The following is a 21,575-nucleotide window of genomic DNA, read 5'->3' as shown; positions in this document are numbered from 1 at the left end:
GTGAAATGATCCCCTTATTCCATGCTGCTGGTCACATCGCATTTGCAATATCTGCCCATCTCTACATTGATCAGATGAAAGGGCTGATGAATATCATGTCTGCTGAGCAGTATTATGCCTTCACCAAGAGAGGTTATTTTACCATTCGAAGAACAGATAAATTCTGGAGTGGAAACGTCAGTTACCACACAATAGAACAGGATTTGATGCAATTGCTGAAAACCTCTGGAGGTATGGCACATGATCGAGGAATTACAGACAGCACACTGAGCAAATGGGTGCATGCTATGTCTATCTGTTATGCCTTGGAGACGTTTACGGGTGTGCATAGTCACACCTCTGGCCAGCATGTGGACCTTCATGCCAGTAGCACAGCCCAAGATAGAAAAGACTATGAAACCGTCCTCCATTGGCTGGAGGTGCATTCTCCATTTGCCTATGGAGAGCACAATAACTCGCTGATCTATGTAGCAAGTGGTGTCATTGCTGGGAAGTGTGTCAATGCGGATCAAGCTGTTGCTCTTGGCATAACAGCTGCTTCGGCTGTTACTGGGCAAACGTATGGCAACATGAAGTTGAAGAGAAACGACAGAGTGATCAGCATCAATGTTTAAAAAAAACCCATATCACTATCCGTGGTGTTAAGTTGGATGTGAATAGCACATTGTTATTCATGAGAGTTACATGTGTAATTAAGGGTAGTTCTGAGATGGAAGCTTATCTCCTTCACGAGTTTGCCAAACAGCCACCCTGCTTATTTGATAAAGGGATTATGAGGAAAAACATGAAGCGTGTTCTTGGTAACATGTCCACCTTCAACTTCCTGATGACGCACGCTTCAACCTTGATGGAGGTCATCTCCTACAAAGCTTGCCTTGGCCTACTGATGCCACATAAGACCAAGTCTGTGACCACTGTGTATCACATGTGCTTGAACACTATGGGCCAGACTCTGTCTTAGTGTTTGATGGATATGGCAGTGCAACCTCAACAAAATCAACAGCGACGAGCACAGCAGAACACATCAGCTGATATAGTCTTTGATTTGGAAATGAAAACCACAACATCTAAACAGTTTTTTTTGGGAAATGGCAAAAATAAAGACCGCTTAATCAAAACGTTGATTGCAAAATTTGAGGAAGTAGGTCTGACTGTGAAGCATCAACTGCAATGGATACTGCCCAAACACAAAATTCACCTGTTGTTGTTGTGACGACTGATACTGATTTGCTGGTGAAGATGAGTGTCTTTTCTCAGTCTAACAGCACTCACAATGATATAGCAAGTGTTGGAGAATTATATCTGCTAAAGCTAATGTAAACTAATTATGAGTAGTCAGAAGTTGGTTTTAATTGCTTATTGGAATCTCTTTTATAGTATATAGATGCAAATATAATATTTCTGTGGTATATAGTTATAAAGTTCTGCAAATATTTTGATTTCGAAGCCAAATATTGGTCTCGTTGGCGGCCATTTTGGATTTATGCTAACTAACTCAGCTCCAAGACAAATGTATTCATTGGATTTAGCACACGTCAAATATGAATTTACACATTAAATTCATTGTTCTAAGGCTGGTGGTTGAGCAGTGATGATGTTTTTAAGAGTTTTTCTATTTTACTCTGATGTGATGGTGGCCATCTTGAATTTAAAAAAAAATGCCACAGGGTAGCATTTGCAGAACTTTGTGATGTTGGCATGGTTGTCTGGAACTCTCTTGAAAAATTCAGCTTTGTACTAATTTGTTTCCGGGTGCTTGTTATATTTTGGCTAATGCTCCTGGCCTACTAGCCATAGTTCAAAGGTTGCCGAAGTAATACACCACCATTTACTTTCGCATACATTCATCAGAATATAAATTAATAAAAGTATCACAATATCGAGAGAACCAAATTGACAGTTTATAAAAAAGCTCAAATACTGTTGCTCAGTAAATAGGATGCAAAGAAATTAATTATCCACCCTTGATATGTACGAACATGTCACGGTACCATCTTATCTAAAACATAATTGAATATGACTCAAGTATGTTTACATTGGTGTAAATCAAAAGTGAGAGGCAAACGCGTTGTTGTTGTTTTTTCCGAAAAGAACAATGTTAAATTAGAGAGGTAGTGAGTGGGTATTTCGTTAAGATAAAGCCATGTTTATATGTAACATTTTACCAATGGGGTATTTTGGCCGTAGTAAGGACGGAGCATAGCCCAGTGGTTAAGTGCTCATCTGATGCGCTGTCGGTCTATTTACAGTTAAATATGAAACCGGTTCTTCAAATAAAAGTACATTTTCCTACCTATTGTAAAAGTAATTATGTTCACGACAACAGACATGTACACTTTTTTTGTTTATCAGAAATCCTATGACATAAATTAGTGTCTTATTCATCTCTGGGATATCGTCAAATGTGCATTCATTTTACCCACAGAGCTTCATATAAACAAGAAGTATATATATATATATATATATATATATATATATATATATAGACACACACACACACACACCTATCTATCTATATCTCTCTCTCTATATATGTACAGTCAAACCTGTCCTAGCGGCCACCTAAACTCAGCGGTTACCTGCCTTAAGCGACCACCCCCCAAACGATTTATAATGTAAACACACCTGTAATAAGCGGTCACCTAAATCGGATCCCAAATCGCTAAAATACCTGTATTAAGCGGCCACAGTAAAGTTTTACTATTACATAAAAAGGGATATTTTAACAACAGCGATAAGGTGCAGCAAATAACCGATCTTCACACCTTCAGGAATATTAGTACCCATTCAGCCCGGCATCTCTTCTGTTTATCAGTTAAGAAAGTCTTGACTCTGGAATGCATCTAATTGCCTCTGGGCAGGCCACGCTTGACATTTGTAGGTTCATTTACTATGACAATACACCGCATAAAGTAGGAATTAAATAATCAAATGGAAATAGAAAACAAACTTGTTGAGAACGGTTAATTTAGTACATTCCATTTCCATGTCAAAAGTTGATTTATAGTTAGCAGTGAAGCACACATCCGTTGATTAGCAGTACAGACAGTGAAACACAAAACAACAATAAATATTTTAAAGACTATATATATATGGCAACCTGTACTCAGCGGCCACCTGTCTTTAGCGGCCACTTTTATCTACTCCCTTGTCTGACCGCTTAAGACAGATTTGACTATATATATATATATATATATATATATATATATATATGTGTGTGTGTGTGTGTGTGTGTGTGTGTATACACACACACCACACATCTATATATATCTATATATGTATATATAGATAGATATATATATATACACACACACACACACATAAAAAAATAACAACAGGAAGTTAATATGCATCAGCATGTTCGACTGTTTATGATTATTAATAAAGTGGCCACCAGTCGGCGCAGTGTGTTGCGGTTACGTCCTGGGGTTTGCTATATAAAGGTCCAACATCGGTGGTTCACAACACACTCGCCTGGACATTGGTGTGAACGTCTGTCTAGTTTTCAAAACATCCGTTGATCAGGACAACATAATCATGAACTTTGTAAAAATCATCACTGTTGTATGCCGTAAGTAATGTAAATTTCATAATTATTGTTTTGAAACATTCTATAAAATTATCGTCACTGTTCCCGTTTATGCAGTAGCCAGCCAGAAGACAGCTAACCTACTGCAGAAACGTGGGGCATTATTTATAACGGAAATAAGTGAACATTGGTTTTTAAAAATATATTTTGGATACATTTTAAATCCGTTTTTTTAATTATGTACTGCGAAGTTACACAAAGTGTAAAGTGGTAGGATTTGAGCCTATTCTACCAATGGCATGGTGCATGGATATCAAGTAACCCGCGTACTCTGTCGTCCGAGAGCTAGACGGACATTTGGACGGTATTGGTCGTTCTCTCAGCCAGAGATAACTCTATAGAGAAAACGCGGAATTGCCGCCTACCACAGAATTCCGCTCTAGCACAACAACACTCCTTTTTGATGCTAAATACCTTTACATCGATCATATCCGAGTTTGCCAATAACAAATATTTACACTAATACACACATTACACTGTGTCGTACTGTAGGCGATGGTTTGTTTGTGCTGGGATGTCGTTAAACATCCATCATGTCCAAATTAAGAAATCACATATACCCACATGATCACCGCGAACATCGCAGATTGTAACGACTTGCTGCAGCGTTAACCTTGTAGGAAGTAAATTTAGTGAAGTATTTTCATTTTCTAGTTTCAGTCTCTTTGTTTGCGGCTGCTGACGCCTGTTGTTGTAAATGTTGTTCCAAGTGTTGCTGCAAATGTTGCTCCAAGTGTTGCTGCGGTGACAAAAAATAGCCAGAGCACAGCTGATGTTCTGCAAACAGGTAATGAAAAAACTTTAAAGTTTGTTTTGCACATTCATTTATTAATCATCGGCTATTGGATGTCAAACATTTGGTAATTTTAACATATAGTCTTACAGAGGAAACCTGTCACATGTTTCCATTAGTAGCAAGGGATCTTTTATATGCACCATCCCACATGAAGGCTATAGCATACAACGACCTTTGCTATACCAGTCGTGTTGCCCTGGCTGGAATGAGAAATGGCCCAATTGGGCCACCGACGGGGATCGAGCCTAGACAGACCCGCCCCTAGGTAATGAAACTGTTATTTTTAAAAAAGTCACTGTCACGTGTTTTACACAGCAACACTTTTAATATCCCGCCTAAGTTATTCTTTCCAACGTTACAAATATGTATTTTCTTCGTTTGCTTTTTCTTTAGATACGTAAGACAATTTCAATTAAAAACTCATATGGATGGTTGCAAATTATTTAATTGTATTTTCTTTTCCTTTCTTTTCTTTATATTGATGGAATAATTTACATTTCTGGATGGTTGCAAATTATTTACTCTATTTTCTTTTTAGGTTGTGCGAAACATCACAGTCGTATGGATACCGGTGTATAAAGCTGCTGTACAAGTTATTTGTAATATTACTTATCGTTGACATAAAAATATATAATACATTGTATACCATTTATTTTATTGTGCTGTAACTGGAATAGATTGTCGTCAGCGAGAGTTCTTCTAAGTTAAATCCCTCCTTTTCACTAGTGAGCATGTGTTAAATTTAGTACAGGGCATATTTTCGCGGAAAGGAAGCGGGAAAACAATGGTGGAGCTAGGTGTTCGCAAAACAAAAAGCACAGCTTTGGTTCGACGAAAAGACGAAATGGCGTGCACGTCAAAATAAGGTTACAGACGACACCATTTCAGTCAGTGATGCATCATATCGTGAATGGCTTCCATGTTCGAACATACATGACAAGACGATCTAATATATTCGTAGTTTCAAATATGCTGGGGTGTCAAACAATTGTTTCTTAGTAATTCGTAAAAACGTCCTTTCGAGTTTATATTTCAAAGACATAACCTCAATTACGACTGATATATTTACACAAATACGAGACTGAATATGCTTATGGTATTTTTGTTCAGAATGAATGAATGAATGTTTAACGACACCCCAGCCCGAAAAATACATCGGCTATTGGGTGTCAAACTATGGTAATGGAAACAAACAAGGTGATGATCAACATAAACAGAAACATTCAAGATATAAATAAAAACAGTGTAAAGAACTGTACAAAAATACAAATACAAATATCACAGATAGATACTGACTTTTACTCTAAACTTCAATTTGTGCTGTATTGACCATTCTCAAAGAGAATGTTACACCCCTGCACCACGGTGAGGTAACAGCACGCGCAGGGTTTTTTGTTCAGAATGAGATGCTAATTGCAACACTAGGTCAAGAGTTTGAGAGAAAAAAACCCCACTGAAACCACATAGCTACTCTTAACGACTAGCAGTGATGGGCCAAATCGATTGCCTGAATAAACACCAATGGGTCTTACCCCATCCTAATCAGTACCCCAAGACGTATATCGAAGGCCGTGGCATGTACTGGTGTGCATATGGGGAAGTACACGTGTCAAATCCATTGATGCCTTTTCGGTAGGAATAACATAATATCTACCAACAGCCGGTTTTCTTTCTCTACTATGTGTCACAATAACAATGTAGATAGGTAGCAGCTCTAGTTCACAATGTGCAGACGTGTTGTTAAACAAACATTTCTTTCCTTTCACTGGGAAGAAGATTCCTTTTGTGGCAACAGTGTTGATTAATAATATGTCTATGTGCAAACCCTAAAATAATTGTGATAAAGAATTGTTTTGTCTGACCTGAATGTTTCATATAAGTCGCGTTATCTTAACTGCATGTATTTCAGTGAAGTGCGTCATAAGCTCTATCATTTGGTGCACATTTACTTTGTTTTACACATACATTTACAATTTGATACTAATTTACTAAGCTCAACCTAAACGTAGAAAATGGTGATGAAATTGGAATTTTCTGTTGGGGAGTTTTCCAGATATTTTGAAAAGTATTGCAGTTACCTCTGGGGACGGACTTATGTTTTGGGTGGGTGGTATGTAACACGCCCGTGTATTATTTGTATATGGAGAAAACTATGCTTTTTTGCGTTCTATAAATGCAATGTAATGTTCTTGTTTTATTTGAGCGCGCGCGTGTTGTGTGTATGCATTGTACACGACACAATTCAAAACCTAATCCAGCCCCTGGTTGTCTATAGAATCTAGTATCTTCAAATAAGACCTGCAAGCTGATCCATACACAATCATCCACAATCAAGTTCTAACTACATATCTATACAGACGGAACATAACCTTTCGATCGTATCCCCATTCTGTATTACCAATAACCTTTAAAATGTGAAGAGTTTCTTTCTGACGTATTTTAGACAGGGCACAAAGGATAGCTTCCAGTGAAATATAATCCCCAGAAATTTAGTCTCTTCCAACCACTGGAATAGGACTTTATTCCAGAAACAACCGTAGGGCTAAATGGAGTCCTCTTTTCTAGCAGATATGCATACAAACAGTCTTTGACTTTGGTAATCGAAAGCCATTGTCAGTCGCCAATTGTTGAATGTTATTCAAACAAAGCTGCAACTGACGTTCGATAATACTCATATTGGACGAGCTGTAGCAAATCTGATAATCATCAACATATAGCGAGCAGTCAACACCAGGTTTTAAACACTGGGTGACGCTGTTTATTTTCACAGAAAATAGGGTAACTTACAGGATGCTACCTTAACGTACACCCATCTCGTGTGTGTATCAGTTAAAGTGTATAGTATAAGACCTATATTTTAAGAAATTGGAAATAAAGGCATACGACCTCTTAGTGCCATGCCATAAAGGTCTTACAAAATATCATACTTCCATGTTATATCATAACCTTTCTTCGAGTCAAACAGACAGACAGGCAGTCAGACAGATAACAAATGGATGAAAGCTTCCACACAAAATGTTTCGAATCTTAACAAGATGATATGTCTAGATCTGAACCCACATTGCACGTTAATAAGCAATTTGTAGGATTCAAGATAACAGACAAGTCTACAGTTGATAATTCGTTCCATGGGTTTAGAAATGCAACTTATCTCGCCTTCATGTAAAATTCTTTAATCCCATTGGTTGTTTGCCGTTGGACAAATCCCTTATTCCCCTGTGGGCGGAGCCAAATTCTCTTATACCCCGTCTGTAATTTCCAACAGTTTCCAGCCGCCCCAGTTAATGCTAAAGCAATAATTAGATTATAAATAACATTGATAATCAACCAAGTATACATAATTAATTTTATTTTTACTATAAAATACACTATTTCAATACTTTTAAAAGCTGCAATGTTGAACTCGGCCACCTAATTACGGTCGTGGTGTTATTGTATTAATGCGCGATTAGCAACAGTTGTTGTTTGTTTTTTTAATATTTTTATTTTTTTACTACATACATTTCTAATTAAAAAAAAGTGTTTTTTATTTTTTTATTAATATCTGTTTCAGACAATTTCGTATTACAAACATTTGAAGTTAAAAACTCGTTTATCGACGGAACTATTTTTCGTCACTGGCAAGTGGTTTCGTTCGCGTCCGCGTGGTACGGTTCCGTTAATAAATTGTTAACAATTATTTTCTGGCGTTATTTTGATTATTTGGCTATATGGTTTAACATGTCGGCAAGATAAATTCGTTGTAGAAGCATCTCTCGGGGTATATGGCTTTTTATGTACTCTCTGTGTGCTCTTTTACCCCCTCGCCTTCGGCTCGGGGTAAAAGAACACACAGAGGGTACATAAAAAGCCATATACCCCTCGTGATGCTTCTACAACTTATATTGTTTAAGCGACAGAAGGTAAATGGTAGGATTTGTTGGGAATAATAATTGCTTTACTCCCACCAGATGGAACGTCACCAGAAATCCAGATTTCGTTAAAAGTATTTAAAATCATCATCAAGGCTGATTCAGGTTACCCTATTTCATCCGATCTTGCTGAAGTATCATGGACTCTACGAAGAACATCCTGCAACTCTGCCACAGAGAAGTACCTGTTGTACACTTCAGCATTTTCAGATGGAAAGTTAATAGATGAATATACTTTTCAGCTTTAATTTTAACAGATGTAAAATCATCTATACTGAAAGAAGAAGAGGAGTTATGAGAGAAATTATCTGCCAATGCATTGACAGTGTCACGATGATACACCCGTGCCATTGACATACAAGTGTCTAACTGTAACATTGGGTTCGTTTCCATTTATTTTACGTATCCTATTCCAGACAGATTTTATAGCTGTTTGAAAATTCAGCTTGGAGACATAATTTCTCCAAGAGGATTTCCTGCTCTGTCTGATTCCTTTACGAGCCTTTGCCCAAGCAATGAGATAAGTATTCAGGTTATCCACGGTAGGTTCGCGCTTGAACCTCTCGAGGGTACTGTTTTGCTCTTTAATGGCATATTAGCATGTGTCATCGAACCATGGTTTACTGATACATTTCGGCACTGCCGAAGTCTTAGGAACAGTTTCCTCTGCAATATCGTTCAAGATGGAAGTGAACCTGAGATCACCGATATCAGTAATGGCAGACTGTTGCAGTCGAGTGCTACGTAAATACCGAAATTGATCCCAGTTTGCCTTTTCCAACTTCCATGTCGGATTCATTTTAAGTGACGAAGGTCCATCATTCTCCAAAATCATTGCAAAGTGGTCACTGCCACAAGGGTATTGACCAACTTTCCAGAAGAAATCAAGACAAAGTGATGGACTACAAAATGTTAAATAAATATGTATGACCTTTATCATTCAATAAACTTTAATCGTTTTTGAGAATTAAAGGAAGGGGCAATTAAGGCATTTGGCCTGGTATGCATAGTCAACGATATATAATGCACATTATTGCTTAATATCAACAAGTATAATCGTATAGTTAATTAACAAAACGGTCAAATGTGACGGCTAGTATAAATAACGGGCGCAGCCATTTTGTGCCAACCCAGTGAATACGCCCTCTGGCGAGCTGGTGGTTACGTAATACCTAACGTATCACGTCAGGAATTAGTCTTTGAACTGAAGAAACAAAACATACCTGATGTTTGCGGATGCATCGCAATGTTCTATAATAATATCTACCCCAGTAAGCCAGCAACAAGTATATATTATTTTTCAATACAAAATAAACCACCATTGTCAGTGTTGAAATAACTATTATGTTTTGTACATAAATTAACACACGTACTGAAATAATAATCGGTGTGTTTTCTTGATTAATTGGTCTTTTCTTTCTGTGGCCTGCACCTGTGGTTCCTGATTGGCAGGTGTATCTTTAGACGGTCCCCAGACACAGTGTCTAGACATACTAAAAAAAAGACGTCTCTCTTTTATTAAGATCACAGGGTCTTGTGTGATAACCGTGCGGACACCCCTCAAATCGTAATGGACATTATCAGCCGTCCCACTTTATTACTGTAAGTAATTCTGTAAAACCATTGATTAAGTAGACTCCCATCTAAATTCACAAAACTGACCAATTACGTAGTCCCAAAGAAAAGAAAATGGTATGTTAATTCTGCGTTCTGGGTAAGAAGTTATGCCACAACCATAGTGTAAGTTGGAACGGGAATGTAACACTAGGGTTAAAAGCAAAATTGTTATATGGTGGTAAATAAATTTAGAGTTATAGTTTTGTGAGCTGTAACCGTTACAACGACCTTTTCGATGTACTTTAATTGGCTTTTTGGATAATTTCGTCTTCCAGCAAGTTCACCACGACTGGTATATCAAAGGCTGTGGCACGTGTTATTCTGTCTGTGGGATGACATATATAAAAGATCCATGGCTACAAATGGAACAATGTAGCGGGTTTCTTCTCTAATACTATGTGTCAGAATTACCCACAGCCGATGATAAATCAGTGTGCTCTAGTGGTGTCGTTAAACAAAACAAACTTTAACTTGTTAACAGTTTGTCATATTGAGTGGTTTGATAATGGTTTAAATTTAACAAATTTAATGTATCATAGTTCAATGCAAAGTATTTAGTATCGACTTTCATAAGCTCATATATCTTTGTGTAACACCTTACAGCTGATTTTTTTGTCTGTGCGATGGAGTGTTTTTAAACCTCCCACAAGTACGCTTTGATAATATTTTATAATTTACAGATAGTATTAATTTTTTTTATCTACCCGCAATTGCTTCGGATTCCATCATCGATTATCGTTTATAATCGGTTTGCACCAATCGATCAACTTTCAGTTACACAAACGATTATAGTTATATTTTCATTCATTTCAACTTATTTTCGTACTTATATCCAATTAAGGTTCAGGCACACTGCCTGGCAACACACCTCAGCTATCTGGGCTGTCTGTCCAGGACAGTGGGTCAGTTGTTAATGAGAGAGAAGAGGGTGTAGTGGTCTTACACCTACCCATTGAGTCCCGAAGAGCTCGCGATGGGTTGGAGCCGGTACCGGGCTGCGAACCCTGTACCTACCAGCCTGTAATCCGATGGCTTAACCACTGCGCCACAGAGGCCGGTGTATAATTATATGAACACAAGAAGGATATCTGAATTAAAAGCACCATGCACCTATTGTGTTCACTGGGGTAGACTACAAATCGTAAATTTTCTTTTAATAAAGTTTGTTTTGTTTAACGACACCACTAGAGCATGTTGTTTTATGTATCATTGGCTATTGGATGTCAATGAATGAATAAATGTTTAACGATACCCCAGCACAAAAATACACATCGGCTATTGGGTGTCACAAATGGTAAGTATATGAAAATGTTATATATATATATATATATATATATATATATATATATATATATATATATATATATATATATATATATTTATTTATTTATGTAAAACCACAGTGTAAGGAGCTGTGGGTGAAAAGTATAATACAATACATAAAATCAAGGTAAGTACATTTTAAAACTTTGTATAGAAGTCAAAGTGTTTTAAAAACTTTACAATTAATTCTGGATGTCAAACATTTTCCATTAGTAGCATGGGATCTTTTATATGCACCGTCCCACATACAGGATAGCACATATCACGGCCTTTGATATACCAGTCGTGATGCACTGGCTTTAACGATAAATATTACCTTTAATAACTATCTAATATCATTTGTCTTTATAACCACATGAAACCAAACCCCAACCCCAACATATGTACATCAATTCCATCACATAAACCAGAACAAATACAGTTAAGATTTACCGACATAATCGATTGTGGATTCTTATAATCGATAATCACACCAATAGAGCCAAACCGATCAATTTTTGATTATAATCGATCACTGGAACATCACTAACCATAATTACTTGTAAAGTAGAAATCTGTTTTGTTTAACGACACCACTGGAGCACGCACATTGATTTATTAATCATAGACTACTGGATGTGAAACATTTGGTAATTTTGACATACAGTCTTAGAGAGGAAGCCCGCTCATTTTTACATTAATAGCACAGGATCTTTTATATGCACCATTCCACAGACACATACCACAACCTTTGATATACCAGTTGTGGTGCACTGGCTGGAATGAGAAATAGCTCAACGGGCCCACTGACGGGGATCGATCCTAGACCGACCGCGCAACTGGGCTACGTCCTGCCCCTTACTTGTAACAAAGATACATCTAATGTGTTTTTGTTGTATGATACACTTGGCTATAAGGAGTACATATACAGAAACTATATTCGTTAATTTGATGCGCGGGAGTTTAGGGAGAGGACAGGGCGATTGTGATTTGTAGATAGGTATTTTTATTTTGTTAAGGGTAGGACAGATTACACTTTTAACACTATGCATCTTGTGCAGTGTAAGAAAACATCAACATGACAACAATGATAACAAAAATAAAATAATAATAATACAATATAATACATAAATAAGAATAATAGAACCGATCACGCATAACGTGGTAGATTTAGGGGATAATATCACTGTGTTTCATTGTTAACTATAAGGATTTATCACAAACGTTTTGAATTTAGGGACTCGACGTCCAAATGTTGTGATAAGTCCTTATAGGTAACAACGCAACACAGTGATATTATCCCTATTCTAATACTACACTTATTGGGAGTATCTGTAAGACATTTTATTGTGTTTTTATTAAAGAAATCCCACAAATATAAACAAATTAATTATCTATTCTCCTTACTTACGATATTCAATTGAAACGCTTGTAGTAAGTAAAAGTATGACGTAATATTTTTTTCGTTCTCTTCACATGACGTCGCTGACTTAGGAGCAAACCAAATGACAAATTTATTAGCATTGTAGTCTGTCTTTTTAACATGATTTATTGTAATACAGGATACAGTAAAAGAAATAGTTTCGTTGGCTGTTAATTTCTGTTGCAAGACATATGGATATGATTGGACTTTACATTTGTGAGCGGTGTTTCAACCTCATATTGAATTATTTCGAGGAATTCGCCTGGTTTAATTTTGTACAAAAACCACGTTGATGGGGTAGGTCTATAAGTTTATAACTTGCTAACATATTTTCACTTAAAGTTTATATAAATACATAAAATAATATGCATTTACTAAAGAGCAAGTATTATTTTCAAAAGTTTTTCAGAATTGTGATATTTTAAAGCAGTTAATGTTGTTTAAAAAATCAAGCTATTTCCATCTTGTGTACACTCGCCTGGACATTGGTGTGAAAGTCCGTCTAGTTTTCAAAATACTCGTTGATCAGGACAACATAATCATGAACTTTGTAAAAATCATCACTTGTGTGCCTAAATAATGTAAATTTAATGATTATTGTTTTGAAAACATCTTACTGTTACAGTTAATGGCTGACCTTCCAGGACTAGAATTTAACGGCGGCAATGCGGCAAGTTGCTGGTATACCCTAGTCATATACCCCAATGTCCTGAAAAGTAAACTGAATCTTATTTTGCATCTTAGTAATTGGTCATCATACACAAACGCGATTCCTGAAAGTTGTTTTATTACAAAAACATGAAACTGTTCACACTTAGTTATCTTGATTGGGCGCTCCTGTGTTATACATTGTAATGCACTATTGGAGGTTATGCCCTAAAAATATCCATCAGTCGAGGCCAAATCGCCTTGACTTATTACTATTATTATTTGCCAAATTCGAGGCCTGCTCTTGGGAAGACCTTGGACATTAATTATAACGGGACTATCTTGTAGAAAGTAAAATTTGAAGTGTTGTATAAAGAGTTTTTCTAGTTTCAGTATCTGTGTTTGCGGCTGCTGACGCCTGTTGTTGCAAATGCTGCTCCAAGTGTTGTTGCAAATCTTGCTCTAAGTGTTGCAAATGTTGCCATGGTGACAAAACATAGAGAGTTCAGCTGTTTCACAAACAGGTAAACAAATTCTTATGTTTAAATAGGTCACTATCATGTGTCTTACAGAGTGGACATGTGTATACCATGCATTATGCAAATTATTTAACTTTATTGTGTCTTTTCTTTACATACACGAGGGAATTTACATTTAAAACTACTTTCTGGATGGTTGCGAATTATTTAATTGTATTATGTGGCTAATAGGTATTATTCGAGCATACATTGTTGCATATAACAGTTGCATGCAACACCGATTCCTCGTGTGAACGCACTTCGCGCACGTTTTTGATTGACGTGTAACATGTAACCTCAATGTTGCCGGGTATAGAACTTGTTGTATTTCCGTGCGATGTTGCAGGCGACAGGGGAGAAATGACCAATCAGAAACTTACAAATATGCACAATGGCAACTGAAGGTTCAAGTCTACGTTTGACTGAGGCAGAGACATTTTATATGATATAATTTTATCACGGCCACGAAAATTTATGGAATATGGGTAGTTCCAACTATCACAAAAAACATAAGAACAGCAGCACTGACGTCAACTGCAACGGCTCTGCAAGTGGAGGCCGGCAACGACATTACTCGTAAGTACTAGGCTACTTGGCCTTCATTTTTTTTTTTGACACTTCAGTTCCGAATTGGGCCTGATTTAGTCATTTGTGATTTCCATCTTTATTATTTTTATAAAGATTTCGTCGTCACTATACTGTGTGCATTTATCGTAGTTTGACACCCAATAGCTGATGTATTTTTCGTGCTGGGGTGTCGTTAAACATTCATTCGTCGTCACTACTGTCGTCTGCCATTTTGTTTCTCCATGTGAACACAACATTGTTGCATGCGAGCGGGAAAGACAAATCAGACACTATATCTTTCTTTCTTTTCAGGTAGTGCGAAACATCGCAGTTGTATGGATACCGCTGTTTAAAACAGCTGTTATTACGTATCGTTGAAATAAAACATACACATTACATTCAATGTTTTTTTTTTTTTATTGTCGTCGCTGTACTTCCTCACAATCACTATTGAATAGCCACCATTTGGTAAATGTTGGTATTTATGACACGCAGTCTTTAGGGTGTATACTACCAAATCAAATCCCATAGACGACAATAGTAACATGCGTGGCTACAACTCCGACCTGCAGCGTATCAATCGACATGAACACCACTGATATAAATGCTACCGCCCCTCACCATTACAGTGAATAAGAAAACATTGGGTGGTCAAGCTGTTAATTTCAGAGAGAACATTTGTTAATTCTAACACATAGTCAAAAGAGGAAACCTGCGACATTTTACCATTTATAGCAAGCGATGTTTTATATGCACTTTACCACAGACAAAAACACATGCCACGGCTTTTGACCAGTTGTGGTGCACTGGTTGTAACGAAGAAAAAAACCCCAATCAGTTGAATGTATCCACCGAGGTGGTTCGATCCTGCGACACAAGCACCTTGAAATAACGGATGTTAGGTGTCTCGGTTCATGGGTATTTGGACCACCTTATGTACAGATGAAAACAAAATATGTTATTATTATTATTTTTTTAATTGGGGTGGGGGTGTGGGGCGTATTTCTGGTAGACCTGTTGCTTCATAAGCTTTCGACATATTTTATGTTAGACTTTCAAAGACTATTTTACGATATTTCGCATCATTGACAGAAATGGTGTCTTGGCGTATGTACATGCATATTATCTATTTTAGAGTTAGTGTGTAAGTTCTCTATTTCAGAGTTAAAGTGTGTAAGTTCTCTATTCATAGTAAAAGTGTGTAAGTTCTCTATGTCATAGTAAACGTGTGTAAGTTCTCTATATCATAGTAAACCTGTGTAAGTTCTCTATGTCATAGTAAACGTGTGTAAGTACTCTATTTCAGAGTTAAAGTGTGTCAGTTCTCTGTTTTCAGCTACAGCACGTGGAAATCATTCTTCAAAGGGACCATCGCGCTGACCTGCTTCTTTATCACGGTGATGGCCGTCGTCTTCAGTTGGCGGAGAGTCCGGACTGACAGACCACGGTTCACCAGCAAGGAGGCCAGAAGGCTCCGCCTGGAATACCTCAACAACACCAGCGGTAACGAGAAAGTAGTTTTTCTACACCAGTTCCCTTCGTATTACGAACTCAAGATGGGAGCTACACACTTCGAGCATTGCACAATCAAAACATGCTCGTTCACAGACAATCCCGATCACCTTCCCACCAGTGATACTGTCATGTTCTACACCCCTGTCATCCCCTTCCCACCTCCGCCGAAGACCCCTGGTCAGATATGGGTATATTTTGTAGAAGAGAGTCCGTTGTATTCTAACCCAGCGTTATTCGGTGGTCCAGAATGGGAAAATCTAATTAACTGGACTATGACGTATCGGAAGGACTCCGGTATAGTGTTTGGTTATGGTGTGATGCATAACAAGACAGAACGGGGACCACAGAAAGACTACTACGCAATTGCCAAAGTCAAAACCAAACAGATAGCTTGGTTTGTTAGTAGCTAGTGGGTATTATTCGAGCATACATTGTTTCATACAACAGTTACATGCAACGCTGTTTCCTCGTGTGAACGCAAATCGCGCGCGATTTTAATTGACGTGTAACATGTATCCTCAATGTTGCTCGAATGTTGCCGAAAATAGCACTTGTTGTATTTCCATGCGATGTTGCAGCCAACAGGGAAGAAATAACCAATCAGAAACTTACAAATATGCAAAATGGCAACTAACGGATATATTCTGCGTTTGACCGACGCAGAGACATTTTATATGATAGAAATTTATCACGGTCACGAAAATTTATTTAATATGGATAGTTCCAACTATCACAAAAAACATCAAAACAGCAGCATTGACGTCAATTGCAACGGAGGCCGGCAAGGACATTACTCGTAAGTACTAGGCTACTTGGCCTTCAAACTTTCTATTTACACCTACTGTCGTCGTCATTGTGTTGCTACACGTGAACACAAAATAGCATGCAATATTTTGCATGCAATGCATCAACAATATTTCTCAGAAATCGGATGCAACAATGTATGCTCGCGAGCGGGAAAGACAAATCAGACATTGTATATCTTTATTTCTTTTCAGGTAGTGCGAAACATCGCAGTCGTATGGATACCGGTGTATAAAGCAGCTGTTATTACGTATCGTTGAAATAAAATATACTCATTACATTCAATATTGTTTCTGATATTGTCGTCGCTGTACACTTCTTCACAATCACTATTGAATATCCAACATTTGGTATTTATGACACGCAGTCTTTACGGCGTATACTACCAAATTAAATCCTGAAACTCCTACCTGCAACGTATCAATCGACATAAACACCACACATACAAATGCTACTACCCCTCACCCTTAAAGTGAATCAGAAAAAAATGGGGGTCAAGCTGCTCATTTCAGAGATAACGAATAGCGTCTATGACTACCCTAGTTCCGCACAAAATGTGAGTACTTTTTTTGTACAGGTACCCCAAACATGTTTCAAGCACAAGGCTACTTGACACAGTGGTAATAGATGGAATAAACTTGCATACATTATTTGCCTAGATGAAACAAATTTTTGTTACAACCAACACACTCACATTTATGACCAATCAATTGTGGTGTTAACTTCTCTATGAACAGTTGGGTGCACCTCGAACTTTGACCCAGCTGGAAGTTATTTGGTTTAGTACTACCTATACCGATAACATAGATTTTTGCTCTTTTTTTTCAGCATTTGATATACCAGTCGTCGTCGTGCACTGGCTGGAACGACCTACCGAAATAATACAAATTACGGCATTTTATATAAACAATTTATATTGAAATTAGTTTACGGCATACTTCGTAATTCACCCAAATCATTTCGTATACCCTCGGCATAATCCCGAACGTTTTCAAATCACTGGCATGATTTTGCAAGCAAGGTTTTGATTGGTCGAATGAAAGGTCAACTGGACATGAGCTCCAACGGGCTGCTGTTAGATCCACATGTAATAGTGGAGCTAATTTTAATTAGATTGCTAAATACATTTCATATATTTGTTGTTCGAACAGAAGGTGTTAAACAATTGCCAAGATTTCGATTGCAGGTAATCCTCGAAACAGCCAGTATTGCGTCGCGAGATCATGACAGCGAGTCCGTGAACATACCGCAGGAAGTTATTGATGACTTCTTGAGTGACAATTTTTTTTTTAATGAACCGGCGTTAACTAATGAACTCAAAAGATTTCGGCTTGTGCCTGATGATGAAATCAAAGCCTTTGTTAAAGAAAATGAAAATAAACTTACTTAAAACAAAACAAAATATGACGTAAACATACTGAAAGCTTACATAAAAATATTGAACATGACACGAGAAAATTAGAAAACATTCCATTCAGTGAATTGAACGTGATTTTATATAACTTTTTCATTTCCGTGAAAAAGGTAATTGGTGACGAGTATCAACCATCCAGCTTGAGAGGCATGCTGTCTAGCTTCGATAGATATTTGAGGCAGGAAAATTATGGGGGTGCCTTTGATTTTAGATTCTGTATTTGCTCAGATACGAGAAGTCTTAAAAACAACTAAAAAAAAGGTTGAAAGGGGAGCTTACCCTTTCAAGCTGAACCAGTATCCGACTACGAAGTGGAACACTTATAAAAAACAGGCCAATTGGGTGCAGCACACAACCCACAACCATTACTCAATACACTTTGGTGGAATAACACAATTCATTTTGGAATGCGATCCTCAACACCACATAGGAATATGTTATGGGCGTGATATCACATTAAAAACTTATACCGACGGATTAGAATTGTTAGAAATGTGAAAGGCAGACCAGAACACGCACAGGGACTGATCCATGAAAACACAAGAAAACATGTATGTGGGTCACGCCAGACAACCCCAATAGATGTCAAGTTGAAATGTACAAAAAAATTCAAATATGTCCGACCTTCCGACTACCATGACGTATCAACTCCATTTTATCTCGCCACTGCCTGTGAAACTATCCCACTTGAATGAATTAATGTTTAACGACACCCCATCACGAAAAATACATCGGCTATTGGGTGTCAAACTGTGGTAATGGAAAAACTATGTGATGATCAATATCAATATAAAAATTCAAACATCAAATAAAGAGTGCAACCAAAACCATAATTCATAGTATCAGGAAATTGACTGTGTTACTGGCAGTCATTCCCACAGAATTGGCTTTCAGTCACACATGACATCTTTGGATTATATACCGATATTACTACAGTAGTAATTCATTAAAATTTGATTACATTTCAAAGTGTTTTCTTAATTCTTTCCATCAGTATATAAAGACGACTGAAATTGATAATTCTGTGATGTGAGAGTTAACCTGAAACTAATTATTGTGCGATGCACATGTGAACATCCGTGCGAGTGCCGTAAACAGGTTTTAGTTGAAAAATATGTTTATTTGAAACCTGGTTTTTGAGGATGTGTAAGAAGGAGAATACTACACGTACATTCATTCCTATTGGTTATCATTTATTTTACAACAAATTGTTTTAAAATGTATCAAACTCACTTTCGTTCATTACATATGCTTTTTAAACAACTTAGACAAAATAAATGGTATTCAACGGTCACTCGTGTAGTATACTCGATATCGAGTTTGGTCGTAATATGCACCACAATTTTATTTCGCTCAAACATTCGCCAAAATAATTCCACTGTTTCTCACCAATCTACAGGTTCTCCAATATTAGTCTTACAAACTGTTGTAACACTGCTGGTCATGAATAGTAATCTTTATGTAGTAAAAACACTGGAGCTCACATGTGGAGGGTCAAAAACACCATCCATTGCATCTACTTCCTGTCTGAGAGTCATGAACTGGTCTTGTTTCTTCTTCTTCGGTGGCACAGGCTCCGGAATGGGTGATTCTGAAAACAAGCATCATATAAATGGCTAACAGGATGATAAAAAAAAAGATCATCTCTAGGGAAAAAAAGAAAATCCTTTGGTTACATGGTTGGCTTTTGGCTTTTAATACCAAAGTGACCTTTGACCCCTGAGACCGAAGGACATGTGGCGTACGCCCTGCGGATGTTAATCTCAGGGGTCAAAGGTCACTTTGGTATTAAAAGCCAAAAGCCAACCATGTAACCAAAGGATTTTCTTTTTTTCCCTAGAGATGTCGGTGGGGATCTATTACCTCCCTTTTTATTCAGTGACGTCATATGACGTCATATCAATTTATTTAACGTATTTTAACGTATATCTCTTTGAATATTGTCAGTTGCAGAAAAACCTTCAGAGAGGAAGGACATGTTCGCTGCATTGACATTTATAATAACAGAAGCAGTAGAATTAATTATTGCTGAATCAACTACAGTTGCTGCAGAAGCCGTAGTAGAATCTGTCGCACCAGCAGTTGCGGAAATAATACCAGCAGAATCTTTGTATGCTGAAGCAGCTACTACTGTAGCACAAGGACTAGTTAAATTTGCTACGAAAGGAGCTATAGTTGGTACAACGTCAGCCCTTAAAAAGGCAATAGAAGAGATTCCATATGCACTAGGAAAGAAGAAGCCAAAAAATAAGGTATATTATAAAGGTGCTAAACGTTCAGATCTTGGTCTAACATCTTAAGTGGCTAAACCTACATTATAATGTGATGCGTGGTAAAGGTAAAAGGAATCTTTCACATAAAGAAGTTACAAGACTGTGGGCAATAGCTAAAGAAAAGGCTATAGGCAGATATAAATCACAAGGTCTGTTCCATATACAGGCTAACGATAAGTGGTTACAGATAAGAAGAAGTTTCCCGAATTTACAGATACCTAATAAGGACTTATATGAAGAAATAGATAGAATAGCTAAATATTCTCCTATTTCTACACCTACTAATAGTAACGAAGATCCGTTTGCCAGTCCACTAGACCCAGAAGAATTATTAGACGGTGAATATACACCAAAAGAAACACAACAACTAATGAAGTCTCCACCTTCAAAAAGAAGAAAAGAAAATAGACAATTAAGTACACAACTGTCTACAGACGTAATAGATGATGACAGAGGTGATGGAGTTCAAATGGAAGCGGAAGAGGATGTCATTCCAGATTCCGGTATGCAAGGAGACATTTCCGAATCAGGCGGAAGTGCTACAGCGGAAGGAACACCAATGGCTACTGCAACCGGAAATAACATTCTGTACAAAGGATTCGGTGGAACTACGAAACGACACGATCCTCAGTTCGTATATATTACGAAGACATTCAAGCGAACATTTACTAGCATAATTAATTTTACAAAAGCCCGTAAGGCTACTATGGATATATTGAACAATGATACTACTACTGGATGGCCGGATGCAATAACTGATCCTAGTATATGTAAGTTTACTTTTAATCATGGTGGTCATTTAATACCATATTGGTACAAGAGTGCTAGTACTAAGCCAGATGATTGGAATTTACCTGATGAATTTATTGGGTACAAAATTAAAAAATTCGGATTCAATATTAATAATATGGTATTACATGTGTTAAATAATAGTAAAAAAGATCCGAGTGAAGTTCCGGTAACTGCGCCTCCAAATGCAAGAGTCTGGACCTTTACCGATTTCGATAATGACTATCGTATACCAGAAACACCCAGTAAGTCATATGCTCATAATAACGAATTTATAGATGAAGAGTGTATGGACGATACTAGTCAACGTCAGTTGTCTATTCAAACTGATAGACATTTATTTTTACCAAGTGACCCTGCTATGGAAATGTTGAATAATGCATGGTCAATGGTAAGTACTACTTCTTTT

This window comes from Gigantopelta aegis, chromosome 9 (assembly GCF_016097555.1).
Source record: "Gigantopelta aegis isolate Gae_Host chromosome 9, Gae_host_genome, whole genome shotgun sequence".
Classification (NCBI taxonomy): domain Eukaryota; kingdom Metazoa; phylum Mollusca; class Gastropoda; order Neomphalida; family Peltospiridae; genus Gigantopelta; species Gigantopelta aegis.
Note: the sequence above shows the minus strand (reverse complement) of the source record.